The sequence below is a fragment of the Gambusia affinis genome, linkage group LG24 (assembly GCF_019740435.1).
Source record: "Gambusia affinis linkage group LG24, SWU_Gaff_1.0, whole genome shotgun sequence".
Taxonomy (NCBI): Eukaryota; Metazoa; Chordata; class Actinopteri; order Cyprinodontiformes; family Poeciliidae; genus Gambusia; species Gambusia affinis.
The window spans coordinates 3484988-3509880 of record NC_057891.1 but is presented as its reverse complement, the minus strand read 5'-3'; the positions used below and the strand labels follow the sequence as shown (position 1 = coordinate 3509880).

Genomic DNA, 24893 nt, shown 5'->3' with positions numbered 1-24893 from the left:
TCTGCAGAATGCAACAAGTAGCATTTATTTTTATCAATCAGCTTAGAAAGACTTGTCTTGAATAAAAGTGCTGGAAGGCATTTTGCAAGTCTCTTCACTGCTAACCTACCCACCTTCATTGATGCAGCAATTTCACACAAAAATACAATAATAACCAATGACCTGGGCCATCCACTCCACTGTCACTTCACAAAACGGCCCTCCGGCTGCAGACGTGTAAAGGTTCAGACACCTATTTCTGCTGCAGCTTTGCTCTGTAAAAGCCACAGAAATACTTAAAGAGTCTTTACAAAGGAAGACTGAATGTTCATTTTCTACATCCTGTCAGGACTGGAGATGAACTCTTAAAGCAGTGGCGATTAGTGGAGAAAATTCAAGGTGGAGCTGAAATGGGAATAGATTTGTCTGCTTAGTTCTAACTTGCAAAATATACTAAATCAGTGTCAAACGCTAAAGCTGGTTCAGATTACCGTATTTTGGTTTTATTTACTGAAAACAGCAGAATGACGCCATCGGGTGATTGTTTGAATTCACCAGATAATTAAGAGGTGTTGTGAGTTTTGTGAGTTTCAAAACTCCATCAAAACTGCATCTCCTGACACCAACTACAGGCCACTACGTCACATGGAGGCGACTCTGATTGATGGATGCTCCACAGAGTTTCAGATTTTCCAACTCCATCTACTCCTACAGTACCACATCAGAACAAACGTCATGATATCAACCAAACATTAACATTACCAAAGCAGCAGAGACTCAACAAATGCAAAAAGCATCATCGTTATTAGCATTTATTTTTAAAAAAAAAGAAACAATTAGCAACATTTATCCAGAGCAGCATTAGCATTATGCTAACCAGACCAATATAAGCATCAAATAAACCGCAGCGTCGTTCATAACTGGAGTTTAATGAACAAAAAAAGTAAAAATCAAAAATATGGCATGCTAACACTAATAAAACAGAAGCTGTAGCTTACCATAGATTTGTAAAATCATCTGCACTGCTATTCATCTATGCTGATAAAGCTTCATCAACATTATCGCCATAGCAACCCAAAACGCTCTGGCATCTTTTATGAGGGGAGAAATTTCAAACAAATTAAATTAAGCAATGGGGATTGGACGAATGTTTATTATCTTTCCATAGCAACCACACACACAACGTAGCAACCGCAGCAAATCACACAATATATTCTTGTTAATAAAATTCACAGGAATATATTGATGAAGGAAAATCAGTTGGTGGAAGTGAAATGTAAATAATTCAGATTACAACTAGGATTGAACATACACATTTTTAAACGTGTTTTTTTATTATTATTATAGTATTACAGACATCATTTAGTTTGATCGTCTTTAATGTGTCTCCACTGGTTTTTAGTGGTTTAATGTCTCTTCTGTTTTTAATGTAGGTGAATGAAAAGTGCTCTATAATTAAAAATTGACTGGTTGATTTAAAATGTAAAGGACTTCTGCCTTTAAGGACTGATAAACAGAGTGAAATTAAGTATTTTCCATATTTGAATAAGTACAGAAAAAGAAAATATAGCACTGGGAATCCTTTAAAAGCATTTTCTTAAAGTACAAGATCAGATTAAAAGCGTTAATCCATTAAACGCAGTGTGACATTCAGGAAAAAAAAATCTTTTTTTTTGCTTCTTTCATTAAATAAAAGGGATCAGTGTATGAATCTGGAGCTTGGAGCTCAGAATAAAACTGAAAAGAGGGGTGAGTGTTTGCATGAAGAGAGATGAGCTTTCTTTGATGTTTCAAATGACCTTCTTACTCTGATATCTGAATGAGTTGTAGGTGAAATCCTTCTGCGCTCCTCAGGGGCCACACAGACTTATCTCTGCCCAACCGCAGCAGCACTTTCCCACATCCATACACTATTTTATTTTATTTTTTTATGTTTTAAAGGGAAGCACACTCATTTGGTTTTATCAACTCACCTCGAAACAAGCATCACACTGCAAAAACACAAACTCTTACAAAGTATTTTGGTTTAGTTTCTTTTTAAATAATTTAGTCCTCTTGAAACGAGATAAAAATAGTGAAAGTAAGATTAGAGTTCTGCTTTAATTCAATAATTTTGAAATATTAATGAATAAGTACCAGTTCCGTTGGCAGAATATTTCATTTTTAACTAAGCTTGTTTCAATTAATCAATTAATCACTTGATACATTTAAACAAACTCAATCATTTTCATTTAAACATTTTTTCTCTTTTCACCAAAAAGTGGATGATTAAAGTTTTCACTCTGATGCTTTGATCTCAACTTGCCCTTTTTCTGAAGGTCAGTTTTATCATTCATTTTAATTTTTATTTCTGTTGTTTATTTATTTTGTACATTTAAAATGTTTTCCAATTCCAGTTTTAAACATCGAATTGAATTTAAAGCTTGTTGATGTTTGAGAATGTTTTTCTTACAATTATATTTTTTGAAAATGGTCTCAATAACTTCTGGGACAATTTATCGTCCAGAAAAATTTGTTATTGTATTTTTACGACACTGTAAGTGAAACAAACTACCAATTAAACTAGAACTTTTCAATCAATGTAAAGGAATTATTTACTTAAAATAAGCCACTATATCTTTCTGAAAAGTTACTTTTAATTTAGTTTTCTTATCTCAAATGAAGGAAGATATTTTCACCAGACTCTAGACCATAAATACTTGGTAAAAGTTTGTTTTTGCAGTGCTTCAGAGAGACATAATAATATTTTTATTAAACTCCAACATTACATTTTCAACTAACTAGTTAAAGCTCAAAATTGAAATGACAGAGATACTGTCTTGTTTTTATTTTCTGTTTAACGTAAAAGAACATTTAGTTTTATTTGTATAACTTATGTCTGTTTTAGACTATTAAAAAAACTTGATATTTTTTTTGTTTTATTGCTTTTTTATCTCAATGTTTTAATTGGAAACATTTGCTCCAGGGAATATATGCACAGGTTATACGTGTTTTTATGAGACAGTATTTTTAAACAAAATTACAAATTAATAATAACTGTGATGCTTTAAAAAATGCACAAGAACAAAACAATGATTGCAGCACTACAGGGAAGCTATTACCTTGTAAAGCATGGAGGAAAAAACACACATATGCTTCAAGTGACATTCTGACAAACAAGAGCATGATAGCCTTATTTGTTTTGAAACACTGTTCATTTAAATGTGGCTGCAGTTTGGCTGCTACAGTTTGAATTATTTCTATTATTTTCTATCAGTAATGACTCACAAGCATCTGAAATTGTTTGGTTGATATTTGAGTGCAACTATTTCTGACTTAAAAATAAGCTTCTGCTTCTCTCTGAAGGATTTTTTCTGACTAATAATCTGTTTACAATAAAATACAGCTGCAATAAAAACTACATCAGACTTTTAAAATCTGCAACAAATTCAACATTTTCTCTCCACCACATCCTCTTCGGTTTGACTGACGATATAAATTTTAACACCCAATTAATTGGTTTTTATTCAGTGAAAAGGTACAAAGCACATTGATGAATAATTACTGTAATAACTGGGAAAAAAATCTCTTTACCTGTAAAAATGTAGACATATTTTCAGTGTTCACAGTGTTCTGCTGTGTCAGGACTGGGTGTGTTACGTTTCTCTGATTATCTGTCATTGTGTTGCCCAGATCAAATTAACGATGTTTAATTAATGATTAAAATAAAATCATTCATTAATTCTGTGAATTATTAATATCTTACCAGACATAGATATGTGTTTTGAATAAAAACTAAGTTTAATTCAAAATTCTTATTTCTAAATGTTCATTGCCAAATTATTTTCAGGGTTTTGGTGGATAGTAAGAGACATTTCAGGCAAGTCCAGTAAAACAACCAAAATTTACAAAGAATCTGAACAGTAAAGTTCAACGTCACGAGTAAAACTCAGAAACACGAGTTTCAAGGTTGCTTTGAACTTCCTAAGTCATCCTCTGAATTTAATATCTTTTGAGTAGAACCTAAAATTATTTTTAAAAAGCAGCTTTCATATCTGAAACCACATAACTTAGTTTTAAAAGTGATGCATAGTAAACATGTGCTTGACTAAAGTCTTAAGATATAAAATTAATCCTGCAGTTCCCCAAAGGCAGATTTCTGCTGCACCTAAAGTTGTGTAATTAATATTTTGACTGTTTTTAAGAATCTCCAGAGATGGTTAATGGCTTGTTGTTTCTCACTCGACATGCCTGGAGAGATTTACAAATTAATGTAAGTAATTTATTTTTGTTCAACAGCAAGGATATCCAGGTGAATGTCAGGTTTGCAGAAGAGTCAGGAGCTCTAAAAGCAAACTATTTTGACAGATACAAAAACAATTTTAAAAAGTCCTGAGTTTGAACTCTCAGCGTCTGTTCATGAATCGGTTTGCGATAATTTCACACCGTCATTTCAAGTTGGAGGACGGAGTCATCAAACATGGCAAGGCTAATATGTTGTTTCCTCTCAAACGGCTGACTGCTCGGCTCAGATCTGAGCGTCTTTTGAAGTCGCGCTTCCCTCGAGTTGATGGCTGTGACTAACAACCATCAGCGGGCCGCCACCGGGGAACGGCAGCATTGTTAAAAGTAATAGAGGTGTTATCTTACTAATGCACTTCATGCTTTACAGCTGGTGGTGGAACTGGTAGGTGCAAAAGACAACAACTGATTGGTACTAGTTTAACCCATCGTGCTCTTTTTGCCGAGGAGGAATAGATTGTTCCAGTTGAGTTCTGTGGCTGATGAAAAGAAATTATAAATGATAACCCTCGGGGAAGTGGAATAACGCTTTCTGCAACAGCGCTGAGCTTTTGTAAGGTCGCAGGTCTTCCAAATAAAAATTCTCCAGATTTAAAGAAGCTAATAACTTTCTGGCTTCAATTCTGCCAGGAAATATGATGGAAATCAAAAATGACTCCAGAAGAAATGTGCTTTGTGGTGCATCAGAGCAAATACCTAACGTTTTTATACTTGGATGATGGAATATTTAAGATGACGATCTGCAAATTTCCAATTGGAGCAGAAGAAGAGGAAGATAAAACTTTTTGAGTGCAACAAACTTTGGAAAGGTTTCAACATCCTGCCACTTATAAGACTTACTAAACTCTAGCAGAGTCCCACATATTCATAAATGTTTCTGTGGAACATGACTCCAAATTATGTGCGGATCTTTTTTAATAGAATATCTGAAATATTCAAAAGATGAAACAAATGCAGCCAAGTTGAAATATCAAGGCGTAATGTTATTATTGTAAACATTGAGATAAATAAATATTCTGCATGTTTCTTTGGACCCCTAAACCTCCGGCCCAAGATGGTCAATAGATTATTACATTTGAAGAAAAATGAGATCTGAGGGTTATATCACTGAAAAACTAACGAACCCAGTGTGACGCAGCAGAATACCGAGAATTTCACACTTTCCATCCAAATGCACAGGCACAAAAAATGATCAAATGGACCTGAAAGACGACTGGAAAATATCCATGTACTTCAGGGGGAGAACAGGGAGACATTTCTGTCAATATTGCATTTACATATCAGACTATACAGCAGTTCAATGTTGCTGTGGTGTGATTAATAAAGCTACCTGGATACCTTGTCTGTTTTCACTCAGTACCAAGACTCCCTTCAACAGAAACGAAAGGCTTACTGACAAATTTTGATGATTCTGTGCTGAACTACAAATGTTAATTTGCACAAATGTGTTCAAGATAAAAAAAGTAAGGTTCATTTCCAAAGAACAGCAACTCTATTTCCTAAAAATCAAAACAAGCGTGGGTTTAACAGCAGAACAAAAGGCCTTGTTACCACATTTATCCCAACAATAGTAAAATACCTTTATACTCCTTTTTCCTTTTAAATAAATACTGTTTACAAAATTTAATTAAAGATATACAGAACTCATTCTCCCGTTTTGCTTCGAAGCTTAAACTGCCAAAGCAGAGATTTGTAGGTTTGGAGAAATAAAACACAGGAGTGAGGTGTTCTTGCACATTATTCACTGCCAAATTTAAATGGTATGTGTAAGTTCAGCCCCTGGCAAGGTTTGGCCCTTCAAACACATTTAAATTAATACTAACCGACTTTTTAAATTACCATTCATTTAAATAAATGCTCTTTATCCAGGTCCTCAGCTTTTGTCACGGTAGGCTCCCTGATTAGCTGCCTTGTATCAGGCCTCCTGCTCGTCAGCTCACATGAATATATAAGTCTGGGCGCAGTTAAAGAGGCTGGAGGATCGCATACCCCGCTGAAATGTGTTGACTATGATTAATGACCGAGAGGAAGGTTAAAACAGTGATTACACACCAGCTGGCAAGCCTCCACTTTTAACATCAGCCCTTCTTTACGTGTGTCTGGGGAAAAGACTGTGCTACAGCGTGGTAATCTGAGCAGGAAGCAAAGAAGAGAGGGAAGAGATGGCCTGCATTCAACAACTGGTGGAAGAGTCTAAAGAGGAAGTGCAAAGATTGGATTTTTACGAGTCTATCAAACAAGTAGCAACAATAATTCCCTCCTTTTTTTATTAATGTGGTGGATCCGCTTTAAATTAACCAGTTTCTTACCCCTGTTGGTCCAGATCTCTTGTGCAGATGTGAACAGACTCAAGCAAACCCTGGCGAGCAACTGAGATGGTAAACAGCCCAGCCTTCATCTAAACCAACTTCAGGAAATCTATGTCTTTTTTGGACTTAATGAGCCACCGTTGCTGGGTATTATGGTCCCATTGAGCCGTTCAGGGTTGGTAATGCTACTACGGCAGGTAGCAGATCCGCCATCTCAAATTTAAGACTTTTTAAGACCAATATCAATAAAATTTAAGACCTATGTCACAACAGAAAAGTACAAAAGAATATCACAAATAAATTGCATGGGTTGGCAACAGTGGTAAGCCTATGGCTGCACAATTTGCATGAATTTACATGTGAAAAACTAGCATGCTAACTAGCAAAGCTATATTAGCAACTAGCCACAACCAACTCAAGCCATAAAAGGCAATGAAGATACCTGTGCTTGGCTCTAAAAGAAAACTACATAGAACATATGTTGTTAAACAGTCCTGCCACAATAAAATTTAAGACTTGTGACTAATGTATTTAAGACAAATTTATTTTTAAATGAATTAAAAACTTTTTAAGACCATTATAAATGGAATTTAAGACCTGTGTTATGACAAAATAACAAAAGAAAATCACAAATAAATAAACTGAATGGGTTGGTAACAGAAGTAAAGTTATGGCTGCACAATTTGCACAAACTTACACCTGGAAAGCTAGCATGCTAGCTAGCAAAGCAATATTAGCAGCTAGTCTCCAGTAGCCGCAACTGACTCAAGTCACAGAAGGCAATAAAGATAACTGAATTAAAAATATAATGTTTAGTTGATCAGTTTGATTAGCATAACATTTTAGCTCCTGGCAGTTATTTTAGTCCTCTAATCCAAATGTTCCATGATTATTTGTTTATATGCATAACCGATGGACCTTTGCATAAAACTCAAAGTTTATTTTTCTGTATTTTTGTTCAGGTTTTGTCATCACACATTGCTCTGAAAGTCCTTCATTCCCTCAGACCTTTACAGCAGCAGAGGCCAAATATGCAAGCACTTTCTAGAACTATTTTGTCCTCCCAAAGAACCCATGTCTCAACATTTTTATCATTATAATTGTACATTCTGATTGAATTAACATCTAGCGTTGGTTTTGCAAAATAACCTCAACCTCGAAGATGAAAATATTTGTTTCTTTTTTTATGCTAATGTTTCGTAGCAGTACTGCCCTTGACTATATGCCAGAAAACTTGACATTCCTCCTCTGAAACCAGGTTTTCACTCCCCTTTAATCCAAGTTCAAAAGTTTGTTTCTCTCATGTTAATGTCTCCATGCAGAGGAGTTTGGACATTCCTCTGGGGAAAGCAAAGAAGTTTTGAATTTTTATTTAAATGTAACCCTTGGCTGCAGAGGTGGCACATCACAAGTTCAAAAAGCAACTCTTGTGATTTTAGGCTTGAAAAATTAACCATGCAACCTCTGATGTAGCACAAAATGCCAAGTAAAACGGGAAGCAAGACCTATTTTAATGCAATTATGGTTAAAAAAAAACATAAGTTACCATGTTAGGTAACTAATGTTTCATCAATCCAATATGTTTGTTGTCAAAAAAACCGCTATCAATGTAACACTGCAAATAATGTCTACTTTTAAACTGTTTAATGGTTTAAAAATGTTGGTGTTTGGTGCAAAAAGCTTCTTTTTTCCATGATATTCTAATTTTCTGAGCCTTTTTGTTCTGTTTTTGCACCACTACACCCAGTCTAAAGAAAGTTTTTAAGGACCATTATATTCACATCTGCCTGTAGCACAGAGTCACGACTTCAGGGTGTCCCAGTCCCCTTAATGAAACTTATAAAAGCCGCACAAAGTCAAGCTCAGCATTTTACGCTCCACTTTAAAGGAACACAAACATTGCCCTGTTTTTAGAAAGCGACACTTAATGTACCTCAGGTGTGTGTAATGTTATTTCACTCCTTCTCCAGATGGCTGCCTCCGCTCTCGCTCACTTCCACGCCGTTATCTTCCTGCAATGACTCGCCTCCCACCAGATCTCAGAGCCACACTCTCCCCTTTGGCGAGACAGAAATTATGTTAGACACGACGCTAATAATAAAAACCTGAGCCTGTTAGCAGGGGATAAAAGCACTTTTACTTTCATGAACGTGATTGGTCTGTATTCCTGGATTACAGCTGTTCAACTGTTGCTCGTTACGGCTCTAAATGTTTTTATGCACATTTTAAGAAAGTAAAGCAAACATATCAAGATGAAGTCACATCAAATAGATTTGAGTTTTATTTCTCAAAGGAAAACCATAGAATAACTTTTTTTGTTTAATTAAACCACCTTTCTTTAATTGTAATACTATTTTAAGAGTCTGATTCTGGTTTGTTGTGGGTAAATTATAAGAATTTTCTGTTAAATAGATTTATTTATTATGTGTAATAAAGTAAACTGGAAAAATAATTGTTAGATAATTATATAATTATTACTAGAATTTAAATGATTTTATTAACTATAGAAAGAGGAAAGAGAGAAAGAGAAAGAAACAAAGACAGGAAGAGATAAAGAGAAAGAGAGAGAGAGAAAATTATAGCAAAATAAAGAGAGAGAGACGAGAAGATAGAAAACATCTGGAAAGAGGAGAAAGGTGGAAGCATGGAGGGAAAGTGAAAGATAAACAGAACAAAACTGGACCAGAGACGAATAATAAACTGAAAGAAACACTAATCTAAGGAAACAAGTCCAAAGCAAAAACAATGCAATAAACAAACTAACCCAAATCTGACTAAATTAATAATCAATACAGAAACAAATCAAGTGGAAACACCTACAGATCATAACTAATTAAATCTGATTGAGATGAACTGATAACCCAACAACAACAGTGCAAAATAAAATGAAATCAAGTCATAAAATGTGATTATTAATATTCTGAAACATAAGATATAATTCACAGTTTTAAGATTATTTTGTATCGTTTCATCAACTCAACCCTCGTGGACCCAAATGGAAAACGGCAAGTCAACAATAAATGAAACACGTCTTCCACGGACTTGATGAAAACCCAAAAACTCAACAGGGATATAGAGAAGTGACAGCGAGCTGAGCTGCCATGACGCATGCGTTCAAATCATGTCTGCTCCTCTTCCTCTGTCAGTGATTTACAGCAGCGTGACATGCATAAACTGAGGAGGAGCACCAGCAGGGAACAACAGTATAACAGGACTCTGACAGTCGCTCGCTCCCTCCCGCCTCCTCCCCTCCCTCGGTCACTCTCTGAGGAGTTGTCCCCTGCCCAGTGGCATGTGGATGTGTATAATGGAGATGGATGGCGGCTGGCTCTGCCTCATCGTGGAACAGACGGGCTCCTCCCTAAATGCCTGCCTGCCAGGCCTCATCAGTCTCAGTGCGACAGCCTGCAGGAGTCCGGTCCAGCTCCCAAACTTTAACAGTGAAATCCAAGCACTTCACAAGGTAAGTTGTCAAACTTTTCCAGCACCAGCACTTAAATTAAAGGAGATCAAAACAACACAAATTAGCTAATATTCAGATCCAGGACTGCAAAGCATTCTGGGAGATGTAGGCATAAGAAAGGCTTTTGCTGCTCAACCTCCCGAATTGGTGGAATCAAATGACTCGCATTCTTTCGTTACCTAGCAACAGCCTCCCAAGTAACTAGTGGTTACCTAGCAACAACCTGCTGGGTAACTTGCACAGCAGCAGTTTCAGGTTTAACCATCGAGCCTCATAACTGCTTAAAAATAAAAAACGATCAGACATTTAAAGCAAAAAACTAATCAATAATTATTGATAGACTGATATGAAACGCTTATGTTGTGTTAAGTATCAGGACTGAAACAATTAATCGCGATTAATCGACTATAGAAATAATTGTCAACTAACTCGGTAATCGATTAATCATTTACTAGTAATTTTGGTAATTCTACCTGACCTGAAAAAAGAAAAGTTTGGTCTGATTTAACCTCAGTCAGTCAGAAAAAAACTGCAAACATCTATTTTCAACTTTATTCAGGCACTTTATTACAAATCAAGCACTTTCACTTGAAAACAACGAATTGTAATTCAAATATTTCGAAGGATTTCAATCACACATACAAACCTTGGTGCTAAAACCTCTTATTTCAATACCTATTAATAAAATCTGATTGTTTACTTAATCAAAAACAACAGGTTTTGCAGGATATCAAGCAGCCAAGTGAAAAAGGCACAAGCAGGAAAAGCCCAGAGGTGAAAACAAACTGCAGCAAGCTCCTAAAGAGCGAGTTACTGCAGAGGAAAATATAACAATCCTTTGGGATGCTGTAAAGCTATTGTCGTTCTCCGCCTCTACCTCCCTTCTCTACGTTTAGCTGCCTTCCTGAGCCTGCAGCTAAGGACGTGTTTGAAGTATTTGTGCAGACTTGTGTGTATACAAAGATTTGTGATGTGGCTGTCACCAGTCGTCTGGCTGCTGGGCAGAGTTCACTCCAGACGCTGGGAAGTTCGCTCTCTGTGCAGTCCAAGTCCTCCGACTCAGTCCTGTTTAATTAAGCTGCTGGATCAATAAACTCTTTTATTTCACTTTCCTGGATTCCCATCTGTTCGACGCGAGTCAAGCAAGACCAGTACACCCTTTCTTGGAGCCTCTGGAAGACCCATTAAAAACCCATTAAGACAGCAAAGAGGAAGCATTCAGCTACTGTTCATTCAGACTTCAACGGACATTTTCTATTCGTTTCGAAGGAAAATCAACTAGAATATCAAACTTTTCGCATCAAAAGAAATTTGCTCTTCAATGAAATTACACAACTAAAATAGATTCTCTATCATTTGAGCTAAAAAGATGGAAGTTTGATGAAACGTGGCCAGAAATGTTCAAACAAGCATCAAATACACCAAACAATAGAAATACAATTTAAAAAAGAAAAGCAAAAACTATGAGCCTATCAGAGATATTTATTACCACCACTGAAACAAACTGGTTTAAAACAGCAGAAATAACTATTTTCCCAAATGGATCAGAACCATTCAATGCATCAGCGCTGTGTGCTCTATGTTGTATTTAATGGAAATCCATAACTCAAAGTTACAAACCGAATAAAACCAGAAAATGTTCAAGCCACAAACTGTTTCTCTGGATTTATTTTTTAAACCCGTGCAGCATGAAGTATGAACCAGTCACAACAGAGATTACAGCCTATTACCACATCCTGCTTCAAAGATTTTCTTGAGCTCCTTTTCTTTTTCTTTATATATTTTTTATTGTCACGCCGTTTATAAACTGATTGTTTTTATGCGATCAACTCGAGGTGGGTGCTACTCTCCGGCTGTGCTTCAAAGCCACCAACTTAGCGGCTAATTAGTCAACGCCAACTGAGAATGAGAGCACCAGATGTCGAAAATTTAACAATTTGTGCAGTTCGTCTGAAAATCGAGTCCTTCAGATAAATGTTGAGACAACAGATGGCAACAAAACGCTGCCACATCACCTGGAAGTTGGAACGGCGTCGAGTTCAAAGGATTTCTGGAGCATAATATGTTCATATCGACTATTTTTTTAAATTAAATTAAAAGAGTGGAACCCATTTGGGATGCTTAAAGAACCCTGGAGGTTCTTGTATGACCTCATAACAAGGATCTCTTTTCATTTTCTGCAGCCAAAGAGAGCTAGCAGTGAAAGAAAACCTCAAAAGGAAAGAAAACGAGGCTTCAATCTCAGATTGAGTTGGTGTTGATGGAGTGAGACCTGGGGCAATGAAAATCTTGTCTCTTCTCCTGGATGATCTTGAGGTTGACAGATCCGACAGTCAATCTCTCTGTTTCTGATTTTTTCAATTAAAATCGAGAAAGGTTGGTTTTCTGGCCTGCTGGACGTCTCTGCAGCCAAAAAGATCAGCTGCTTTTCCCTTCAACAGATAATTAGCATCAGCCAGAGAAAAGCCAACAGTTTCTGCTCTGTTAGAAACCAGAACATTTTTTTTACAGTGTGATTTTTCCTCTTTTAGTTTGCATGTCATTAGTAACAATTAGCCAATTGGCTCAATTCCTAGAGGCTGGTTAATGAAACATAAAAGCAAAACTGTCCTTTCTGAAAATGTTTACCCATTACTAGAGTGGATCAAGCAACATTTATCACCACAGTGGAGATTCAAATGGACAAATTTTACAATCCTAAGCATTTCTATGTTAAGGATTGTTAAATTTCAGCTAAAAATGAAGAAAAGCAGAAGAAAACAAACAAAAGAAAGAACCAAACTTATGAATTCAGTCATTTTTTTGTGGAAAATATGTGTAAATCTTTGTATTAAGGTGTGACCTCCATCCTTATTCAGGATAATAATACAACCACCGCCGTGCATTTTAAAAAAAACTACAGAAGTTAGGAAACTATTTGTGTGAATATTAAACAATATTATCGTCTAAAGAGATAACTTCTGGTACAAATCTCCGTTTGGTGCAGATTATTAGAGATGATTGGTCCTCAGTCTCTGCATGTGTTTTAACCCTTTGTGGGTCTGTGAAGCAAACCGAGTCGTTTCGTCTCTCTAACTCAAGTCGCTGCCGGGGGCCACACAGGCACTTTGCGGTCCGTGGCGTTTAAAGCTGCACCTCTTTGTTTCTGGGTCTCTGGATTGTATCGGAGTTCACGCTGGGTTCTCAATGTCAAAGCTCTTGTGGAAAATTGGATTCACTCAGTAATAGGCCTTAACTGCGATGAGAAGGCAGAGTCGGTTTCCTGAATGCAGCAGCGTCTCTGTGGGGCTCAGCTTTCCATCCAGATACGTAGCTTCACTTATTCCCCATCAAACACATTTCCTAAATGACTCTCGTTTCTTTTCCGTCTCCTTGCCAGAGACTCCTGACATCCACTCAGTTCATTAGTTTGAGTCTGTGCTGTTATTGTTTAGACTCAGGCATCCATTAACTGGAAAAAGATTTGTTTTATTTGCTCCTCAAATGGAAATTTTAATCATTTCAACTTTTTTTTTTTTTTTAGATCAGACTGCAGAGGATCTGCTTTCACATTAAAGCAATCATGTGTCTACTATTATTAACAACAGAGTTGCTTATATTCTTCCCACAGCATATTTACACTATTTTATAGCTGCAGGAAATCAGCTTTCATGTCGCTTTGAATTTAAAAAAAGATGTTAGCGAACAGAACCGCCTTCAGTACTTCAGCAGCTCCACCAATTATGCAGATTAAAACTTAAAATTCATTCCCACGCAGCAACTTGACCGCACTTTATTACACTTCCACTCGTTTTTTTCTTCTACCGACAAAGTACCACTCACCAAATTACATTTTTACTATAATTTGCATTTATGTTCAATGCAAGTATTTATAATATGAAAGTAACAGAACTATTCTGTAGCTGATAAAAACCATTCAGAAGAACATTTGGTATTTTTTCTGCCATTTAACTGAAAAATCGGAGGAAAAAACAAACTAATAATTTATCTTCTGGCTGCAAAAGTGCATTAGAAACTATTGAAGAAAAGCCAGGATATTGGCATTTAATGCTTTATTTATGAACCAGCATCAACTTATTTTAAAATTCACAGGCTGATTACTAAATAGATATAACTAAATCGATTATTGTTTGTTTAGGTATTGCCAATAATGTCTTCCAATAACAAATACCTAGAAATGTTTTCAAATTTCATGTCAGCTTTAAACATTTTTAACTGTAAAGTACAGAAGTGAGAAAATTTTCCAGGGGAAACCCTGTTTATATTTTTGATATGTTAATTTCTTAAAATGTGGCAAATGTTTTTAGGTTTTTAGTAGCTAAATGCAAACAATTGGTGCTTTTCTCTGTGAAAAACTCACATTGATGGTGCCACTAAGACCCTAGTGAAAGATGTGAACTTTAACCCCATTTCAATTAATCCTGTAACGATTCCTCAAATGATTTGAGTCCCTTGATTATTAAAATTCCTTGAGGCAAATTATCTGCCTTGAAGCTTTGTTATATTTTGTTTTCCATTTTAGCGCATATGAATATGAAAAACCACATTGCAGAGACTCAAGGCTGAATACTTTGTCAAATACAAAACCCATACAGCTGCTTACAGAATGGATTCATTAAAGGAAAAACTACATAAATACTTTCAGTTTCTCCTTTGATTCCAGAGAAGTAACCTGATAAATGAGTTAAATTTCACAGAAAGCCCCGTGTCCTTGGTGGGCGCCGCATGTCTTAGGCTTTCAGCGTGTTGATTGATAGTGGCGGACGCTAATTCCTTAGCAAATGATGCTATTATTCAGGGGCTCAAATTGAATTACTTCATCCATTGGATCTGCTTAACATTTTCCCCGTGGAGAGTTTAGCAAACAGTGTAATCTCACCGACTTACTTGCAAGTCGTGTTTGTCATGCTCTGTGTCGGTGTCTCTCTGTGGATGTTTTGACGGTTGTCTCAGAACAGGATGAGCTCTTTGCATAACTCCCTTTGAGTTGGTTGTATACTGTCACATTCGTTAAGTTTATTGTGTTGTTGAACTGAAATTCTCTAGTAAAGCATCAAACTTACAACCAGATTAGGAGGTTTTTTTCAGGTTATATCAAAATTTGTATGAACCAGATGTGTTTTATTAATGTAGCTTAAAGGAAAAATATATTCAGCTTTGAGAAAAGACAAAGCTATCAGAGATGGAAACAAATATATTGACTCTGGATTTTCTCAGGACCTAAAAATAACTTTTATGAATCAGACCCAGTGCTTTTCAAACCTTTTTCTGAAAGGTTTTACGTACTTCACCCAAACTTTCTCCGAACTAATCAACCATGTTTGTAATTGTCTTCCTCAACTTGTTTCTTTGTCTTTCTCCCTTTCTGTCCTCATCTGTCTTTGTCTCTTTCTGCACTTTTCTGTCCTTTCATCCTTTTCTCCTCGTCTTTCTGTCCTTAGCTCCTTGCCTTCCTGTGTTGGTCTCTTTGTCTTCCTGTCACCGTCTCTTTTTTTCCTTGCTTGTCTCTTTATTATTGTCTGTCTTTCCATCCTAGTTTCATTGTTTTTATTCCTGCCATCCAGGTCCTTCCAGGTATTGTGTTTGAATCATATCTACTTTCAGAATATCTGCAATAAATTTATAGTGAACATTAAGTATTAAATATCCTAAAATTACTGGCAAAAGACTCTGAACTTGTTGAGTCTGGAATCGTTTCATTAAACACGTAGGAACCTTGGTTATATCGGGAGGTTGAGCTTTGCGCACCATTTCAAATGGAAATCCAGGGGAAGAGAATGTAATACACCCAATGTCATCTTTCATCACACTGACAGGCTGTCCTCTCACCTGCAAACATCTTTTTTATTGTTTAAAAAAACGCTTTTCTCTCTGCTTGTCTTTACTTTTAAACCAGTCATCCACTGACGGGTGCAGCAAAGAGCAGACGTAGAAGCCATCATCCACCGGGTGGCTTATCGAACTAAATAGCACTGGTCGATCTGCCCAGGGATGTACATTTCAGAAAAAACATCTTATTCAAATCTCCTTCCTAGATTCAAAATAAATTATCAATGTTGAATGTAACATGCATGTACTTCCACATACTGTGCACTAAGAAACGGACAAAGAGAAAACCATCAGACACTTACGACTACATCTTTATATTACCCTTTTCTCATACAACGCTAATTGTTTCATCTCAAAACGAGTCAGAGTAAGAACAAACTGTTTCTATGGTGATGAAAAAACCTGCAGAGACATGAGCCCAGCTGTTGCTATGTGAAGATGAACAAGTCTAAGAGAAGGCAAACAATGACATAAACACTCATTTATCACGAAAGAAAGGGACTGCGTCTGAATACTTTGCATTCAGCATCACAAAATATGATACAGTGCAGCGAAAAAGTGTTTGCAATAACCAGAAAATACTGAGGAATTTTAAACTCTTTTGCAGAAATGTTTTGGCTGTAGCAGATCTTTTGGGTGTCAAGTCAAGCTTATTTGAATTACACATTTCAGTAGCAACGCGGTAAGAGTGCATTCACACAGCAGGTGATTTGAGCATCAGGAGTATCTGGTTTGAATCAAAGTCTAAATTTTAGAAAAGCTTTAAAAAAAACTTTCCATGAGCATTTAAATGTATATTTTGAGACTCTCCCTCAGTTGTGGCTTTCTGGCGAAATAAAAAATGTTTGTATTTCCTTTGATTATATAATTGCACAAATTGGAAATACAAAACTAAATTTGCTTAATGGAAACAGGAATTTAAAAAAACAGCACATTTTTGATACGGTCTTGTGCCAGCTGGTTGAAGTTTATTTTGCAAAACTGGAATGGAAACACTTTTTGTCTTGTGATCAACAACAGGATGTTACTACTGGCGGAAACGTCGAAGAAGACAACAGGAAGTGGTTGCATGTTTTTATAATGAGCGAAACTTGTTCACACGTGAGTTTCTCAATGGAAACACCAATGTTGCAAAATTTAATTATTTTGACATTAGAAAATTAAAGTTTTACGCACATTTGTAATGGAAACTCTTAGCTGTGGCATTAACATTGCAGAGCAATCTGAGAAAAGTTGATTTAATTTAGTTATTTATACATTTCAATGAGTATAAAGCATTCAGAAATGTTGATTTATTGGATTTTACTCCTAAATATTGTCTCTTTGTTAGGCTTGTTCAAATTATGGTGTTTTATATTGTTTCTGTCAAATACTCGTTGCTGCAACATCATAACATCCCTCCTCAAGTAATACAAGAAGCGTGGTGAAAACTGCAGTGATTTAACAATCCTGACAGCCTTTACAGACGATTCTCCTCGTAAAGAACTTATTTCATTGAGCAGAATGCAACATCGACAGACGTCTCAGAACAAGTCCATTATTAGTGTCACTTTCTTTGACGACTGGCTGCTGAGCGCAGAAAACCTTTGTGTTTTTCTGCTTTGAACTGAGTAAACTGGAAAAAGCCTGCAGGAACATGAACTATAATTGCTGAAAGCAGGAGAAATTACAGAAAACTGGAGCAATTTAAGGTTCATTTTTTTATATTTTTTTATCTGTAGCTGGTAAATACAAAGCCCTGAAGGAAAGCTGTCGATTTGTGACACATTTGGATGTTTATGTTTCAAAGTGGGAAAATATAAATGCTGATATGAACTGAATGCGGAGAAATTGGAGAAGTCGGATGAAGAAGTTTTTATGCCGCAAGTGTCAAATGTTTTTCTGAGGCTTAATTTCTGTCAGTGAAAGCTCCTAAAAAATTAAACAAGTTTTTAAATATTTTACTTCAAGAATTTGCTTTAGAAAAGCAAAACATGTTATTCAGCTGCATTGGTGTGACGATATCCACTAAGGACAGAAACTGTTGTCTTATTCTCTAAAGAAAAGACAGTGTTGTGAAGGATCTTGCTGTGAATTGACCGGGTCAAGCTTATCGCTGACCAAGGCTGGCAGAACGTCAAAACATCCCCAGATCCGCTTAGGAGGAAGAGGAGGAAGAGGAGGAAGAGGATCCGTACTGGTACAATGACTGACATTCCCCAGAAGCAATAGGGTTTCTTTTTTTTTTTTTATGACTCAGCGAAAAGGCAGCTTATCAAAAACAACTGATGTTCAAAAGAGTTAATCATCCTTCCATATAGGTCTGAGGATTTCCACAGTAACTTTTAATCATCTGCAGTGGTAAAGCCCCAGTTTCAGTATTTTCTGCTAGCTGACATTTGGAGCCGTTTCAAGGTTGGCTGCAAACTGTGCGGCCCAGTGGGGAGTCCGCGGGCCTGGTCAGGTAACTATCTCAATGTGACCTCTGCTTGACTGCCAGGTTGGGTCGCACAGAAAAAGACCACAACAAAAAAATAAATAAAAAACTGTCACACTGTGGAAAAAATATACAGCTCTCTGGGGATAAAATAGGAAACATAGACATGCTTTAACTTTAGCTTCTTTATTATTTCTGTCTGTCTGTCTGATAGACAAACATTGGAAATGTTGGACGAAAATAAAGATGGACGGACGAAAACGATGCGTTAAAATTTAACTGTTATAAATTAAGGATTATTCACTTTCTTATGAAGTTTATCATCTTGTCGGTTCTGAGATGTAAAAATACCTCTGGAAAAACAAACTATTAAATTCCCCTAAAATTCTCCACACTTTTCATAAATACCAACATATTAGATATTAGATGAAACTGTTCCCAGGCTGAAGGCAGCAAATTGAAATGATAGTTGTTTTATAGAGATAAACAACTTATTTATGTTTAGCCACAGAAATACAAAACAGATAAACATGATATGATGTTTTCAGTGTAAATCATTTGGCGAATTAAACCTGAGTTTCTCACCTAGACGAGGTTTCCACAGCCAACCACCCCAGAGACGGTATAGGACTCAAGTTAATTACTTGGATATAGAAACTTGTGTTGTTTCATTAATTTTTCAGCCGGTTTCTCTGGCACAGGTCTCTGAATTATTAAAGAGATATTAGTTAGTGTGGGTGAGACCACACCGCTCACAGAGGCGAGAATTTATTTAGAAATAAATAAATAAATGAAAGAAGAAGTCAAGCTTTGGCTTCCTTCCACTGATTCCACATTAGGAAAATGAGATGAGTGTTTCATTTGTGGTGCAGGAAACACGAGCAACACACTGTTTTCACACTCAGACATTAACATTTGGCCTCGAGTTTTTAACAGCATAAACGTGGATTCATTTCTTCTTCAGCAGAAGGTTGATTTTCTTTATTAATGAGTTTATTTCAAGGAAGCTCATCGGCCTTCACTTAGGAGTCACTCGGATTTTTGCTGAGTAATGGCTTCCACACATGTAGTAATATAAATATAAAATGGAAAAAAAACTTGTGATTTTGAATTATGATTGTCCTGCAGAAAAAGACAGGAATAGAACAGCAAAAGTGTAATAAGATTGAGATTTTCTTTTAAATTGTGAGAATAAAGTTAAAATTGTATAACATTATAATCATAATCTAATAATCAAGACACAATATTGCCAGAATGAAGTTATGAAAAGACTATCAAAAGATATTTTAATTAGGAGTTATCAAGATCTGTGATTCTTTCTTCTTATTATTATCAGCCGCTACTGATAATAATTTGATGCTAACAAGTTAAAAGATTTTAAAACTATTTGTAAAACTGATATCAGAATATAATTTCACAAGATGCTCAAAATTCCTCATTTAATTTTTTTGTAATTTTTTGTGTAGAAGTTACCATTAAATTACTACTTCAAGAATGAAGTAGTAAGTAGTGGATAAACTCACCTAAAAAATAGTCATAATATTAATAGAAATTAATATTATGACTATTTTTCCATTTTCTGTACCTAATGGGGTCAGGAGGGTTGGTGAGTTTATTATCGTATTATTTTTACTTTATTGTTTTTTCTCAGATTTTTACGACTTCCTTCTGGCGACAATACAGCTTGATTCTCACGTCACAGCTTTTCCTGTATTTCCACTCTTTGTCATATGATTTTATTCTCGTAATATAACTTTAATCACATATTATTTTGACTTACTGACATAAAACATTATTCTAGCAATTTAATAATTTTTTCTTAACCTCTGGCGTACTTAACAAACTCATAATCTGCTGAAATTTTCTTTATGATCGCCTCTGTAGCTCTCACCAGGAGAATAAAATTGACTGCATTTACACAGCAGACAAATATGACTAATTAAAATTATTTGCCCATATGGAACCAATTTCCTACTTTTTCACAGCGGTCTGAACGATTCAATCCCGAACTTTTGAACCCCCCCAAAAAATTAACTGTGCCTCTTCCATACATGGTACTAATTTGGATACCAAACAATTGTTTTCAAAACGTCTGCAGTCTAAACGGTTGTTTCATCCAACTTTTTTTTAATGTAAAGACAAAAATCTGCAGACGCTGCCCGTTACCTGGCAACCCCAGTACAATTCCGCCCGTTACCTAGCAACCCCAGCACAATTCCGCCCGTTACCTAGCAGCCCCTAGCAGAATTCCGCCCGTTACCTAGCAACCCCAGTACAATTCCGCCCGTTACCTAGCAACCCCTGTACAATTTCGCCCGTTACCTAGCAACCCCTGTACAATTCCGCCCGTTACCTAGCAACCCCTGTACAATTCCGCCCATTACCTAGCAACCCCAAGCAGAATTCCGCACGTCACAAACCTGAGACATGTGTCATAATTCTGCACCAGAAGAAGAAAGTTGCGATAAATCTGGACATAATCAATGGGTGAAAATCATGATGATGGAATTATGAAAGCAGTTTGTGTCCCGTCACTCCTGGCTCCAACATCCAGAGTTTTCTACAGAAGTTAACACCATCGGTGCCATTTGATGAGCTTTTCTCTTAGCTTTCTTCTTGTTAAGGTTTTGTGACAAATACTGTAGAAGGCTATTGCTTAAAAACTTTAAAATTGATAGTGGTTCAGATCTGCTGTGAGGTTTTCTCTGTTTATCTCTGTTGTTTTCATGTTTTTCAGAATGTTTTTGGTTATTATTGTTGTTTTTGAAATCGGATGCAACATTGTTTTGTCTTCCACCCTCCGGGTCTTCACATCAAACAGAAAGCATCCTTTCTGTCATTTCTTTCAGTCCGCACTGACTTTTGATCCTCTTGTTATTAATCTTGCGCAACTATTAGGTAAGAATTTCACCATTCTGCTGCGTTACTTTTACTAGACCTTTGTACTTTGTTGTAAACTTTTAAAAAGCACCCAGTGGCATACATTTAGTTTTCTGTGACATTATGTCGTCAAAAAATTTTCAAACGCGGACCAGAAACTCAACTACAAATATGTTCATTCAGTTTATTTATAGCCCAAAGGCATCTGGAAGAGAGAGATCTAAACCAAACATTATTAGGAGGCTTTATCATTCTCAGTTTGCAGACACTTTCTAGTAAAATGAGATTTATAATTCCCATATTCACTACAAATAGGGAACAGATGACACACTAATTATAAATGACTGCAGCAACATGCAATATAAAACTCTACTGTTGTTTTTTCCCGGAACACAAGAGCATCTTCATGACATCCACGGGTGATTTAATGGAAGCATTTTAGAAACGATGATGATGAAATGAAAATATGCAGGTTTGGGGAGAAGTTTTCATCCATATTTTATGGGCATGAATGTCCCAGTTTGGGTTTTTTAAGATTAAATCTGATCTATTTCCAAGTTTGATCCACTAATTTTTGAGAAAAGTGGATCCAACATTTCATAGCTTTTGTCTGGATACTTGTTTGATTAAACTGTGTGGTGTAAAAGAATAAAATGCATCTTTAAACATATTCCACATAATTTCAGTGGAGTCCAGTTGTGAGTTTTGGGAAATCGACGGCTTTTGTCTATTTGGGACTCCCTTCAAATAAAGCTTTTCCATTTCTTCTCTCAAATTTATGACTTTTTGACATTGGAGAATACGTAAATAAGATAAATTAATCTGTAGATATCTGCTTTGTTTGATGGAAAATTACAGCTCCTTGTGGCTATATTATTTTTTTCTTCTGCCTACAATGACCTCAGTACTCGGTCTCATCCCTCCTAACACTTTCTCTCCTTTTCACACCCATTACATGGAAAACGCTCTCTTCATTTTGTAGCCACGTTACAGTAAAAACAGAGCTACTGACCTCTTCATTACAGCGTTTAACATGATTGAGTGACATTTCATTTTACTTCCAGCTCCACCTGGACCAGCTGATTAATAATCTGCATGGATGCACCCAAACTGAGCTCTACATCTATTTATAGCTGCGCCCCGCCTGCTGGTCCTGCTCTCCTTGTTTTGGGTGACATTTATAAAAGTTTGATTGCAGTGATATAAAACATTACATGTCACGCGCTCATGAATCACCGCGGTGATGGATCATTGCTGTAGAGCAAGAGCAGAGAGCCAACGGAGCAATAATAGGAGGCGACTCCCATTCTTTTCTGAGGTTATGTTTCCATTTCTGACACACACCAGGTGGTAAAACTAATAATCATGAAATATCTCTAACACAACCGAACATTTTACCTTGTATGATTTGGGTTTGCAGTTTGTACCGATTTGCTTTGACAGGTATGAATTTAGGCACTAAAATGAGAAAGCAGAAGTCACTCCTGTGTTGTCCTCCAGGACGTTTTGGGCTGATTTGTGATTTATGGTTTTCAGGGTAGGAAAGGTTGTGTGTAATAATCGAGGTCAAAGTTCAGAGTGTGACTGAGCGTCATTGAGAAGTACTCAGGTGTTCAAAACAAAATGTGCAAAGACTGTTAAGAAGGAAGTACACGTCAAGTCTTAGTTTTAACACTGCTATTGTTAAAACTATAACAATATTTTATAGTTTATAGCATGGATTATTGTAATTTATTACAACATTTTTGTAATTTTTTTGCAAGTACAATCACAAAATTGTGGAGGAACTAAAACGACTAAAACGGTTACAATATTGAGGTATAAATTCTTCAGGCGATTAAACAAAATGTACAAAAATGAGCTAATTCAAATTTTTTTTTCTTTTGTCAAAAATAGAAAAAGGAAAGGCAAAATAAAGATAAAATTTCTCACAGGTATTATAGGATAAAGTGAAGAAACATTACAGTAAAAATGTATTAAATATTAAAGAAAAATTTTGTAACAAAAAGCCTAATTGTTATTTTAACTATCTCAGAGTTTGCAACAAATGGAGATTATTATAAACTGTGCTTTTTACTATGTATATTTAAAAAAACTTTATAAAAGATTATATAACCAGCAGTTTTTTATGCAACTAATTATTCTAATAGGTTTAAATGCAGCAAATATTTAATTTCACTTACTGAAAATTCACCAGTCACCCCAAACTAAATAAATTAATGTCGTTGTTGTTGGTTCATTTTATTTCAAATATTATAAACAGAGGTGTTTTAAATGTGACAGAAAGCTAATTACACACATTCATTCTTTCAATAAATCATATCAAGCAGTTTTTGAGGGAGATGAGAAGAAAAGTGACAGGAAGATAGTGATGTGTTATTCCTATTTAATGTTAATTTATTTGTGCTTTAATTGACTTTTATGTTGTTTTATTGACTCATTTTTGTTGATGCGTCTCTGTGTTGAATTATTTTTATTTTCTTAATGCTTTCTTCTGCCTGATATGTGGCTTATTTTTGGTTGTGGTGGAAAATTATTTCCTGTATTTACATAACTGGTTTTTACCCGTTTTGTGTTTTATCTTCTATTTTTTGTGCTATCTTTTTGCACTTGGTCTCTCCTCTGATTTAATGTTTGTGGATGTTATTTTTTCATGCTTGTATTGTTCTGTCCTTGTTCTGCTCTCATTGTGTTTGTTTTTGTCTGTTGGGTTGGATGGACGTTGTCTTCTTGTGATTTTGTTGCATGTTTTCTAACTTCACATGCTTTACATGCTTTCCAGCATCGTTGGCGGTCACACAGTAGGTTTGCTCATCCCCGTACAACAGAAACAAACCAATCATTTAACATCAAACTATTTTTAGAGACAACAAAAGATTGGTCAAAATCTGGCAGCACCGATCTGGCGTTGGCCCCTTTTACTTTGTTGCTTTCGATGTTTAATGCTGTCTCTTTTTCATTTAAAAGCAGCTTTTGTTGTCGATTAGATGTGACAGCGTGATTCTGTTGGCCAATTTGGCTGATGAGTGAAATTATACCTTTGTAGCTTCACAGCTGCAGCCTGCTGTGTATGTTAGCACAAGACGGAAAATTAATTACATCAACCTGATTACACTGGAAGGGGAAAATTGTTTGCATGTCATACAGATCACGATTCAGATTGAGCTTCAGGAAACAGCTTGTTAAATACACCAAGAAAGTATCAGCCAAAACATTATGACCACCAGGCAAATATCTAGTAGGTGATTTTTCTGTTTACACTATTTCAACAGAACATCTGTGGTGTCGTGGAGCATCTGCTATGGTTGGACTGTGTTTCCTATGGGTTGTGAGGTGAGGCAAGGTTTTCTGCAGATGCAATTAGACTCCATGTGAGCAGTCTCTGGGGACATTAAGGCCTGGAAGAACAGCTCCGCACTGCATTCGTGCAGCAGGATGTTCTGTTGAGTGGAGACGGGTATCGAGTGTGTGATGTTACTGTGGAGGACTATGATCGTAAAGAAACATTCAAGTGAATGACATGATGTAAAAAAATATACATACTACTTACAAAGACTGCCAGCTAAAATCCTGCTGAAAAACCAGTTCATGGATTTGCTCCATCAAATGGCAATTCAGGAATGCCGCAGATTTTTGTCAATTTTTAACATAAAATTTCAATGACAAATTAAATTCTTTAATGAAAATTTTAGGTATTTTTCTTTTAATTATAATTTCATACTAAGTAGGGCTGAAA

The 24893-nt window shown here is 36.0% G+C and overlaps 1 long non-coding RNA gene across 4 annotated transcripts in view; it reads right to left on the bottom strand.

Annotated features, from left to right (window-relative positions):
* Nucleotides 1-24893, bottom strand: part of LOC122827137 — a 110498-nt gene that overhangs the window by 53884 nt on the left and 31721 nt on the right. For all 4 annotated transcript variants that reach the window (XR_006369968.1, XR_006369967.1, XR_006369969.1 and 1 more), the window contains exon 5: nt 8503-8626. This is a non-coding gene — a long non-coding RNA (uncharacterized LOC122827137). The remainder of the gene's footprint in view (nt 1-8502; nt 8627-24893) is intronic.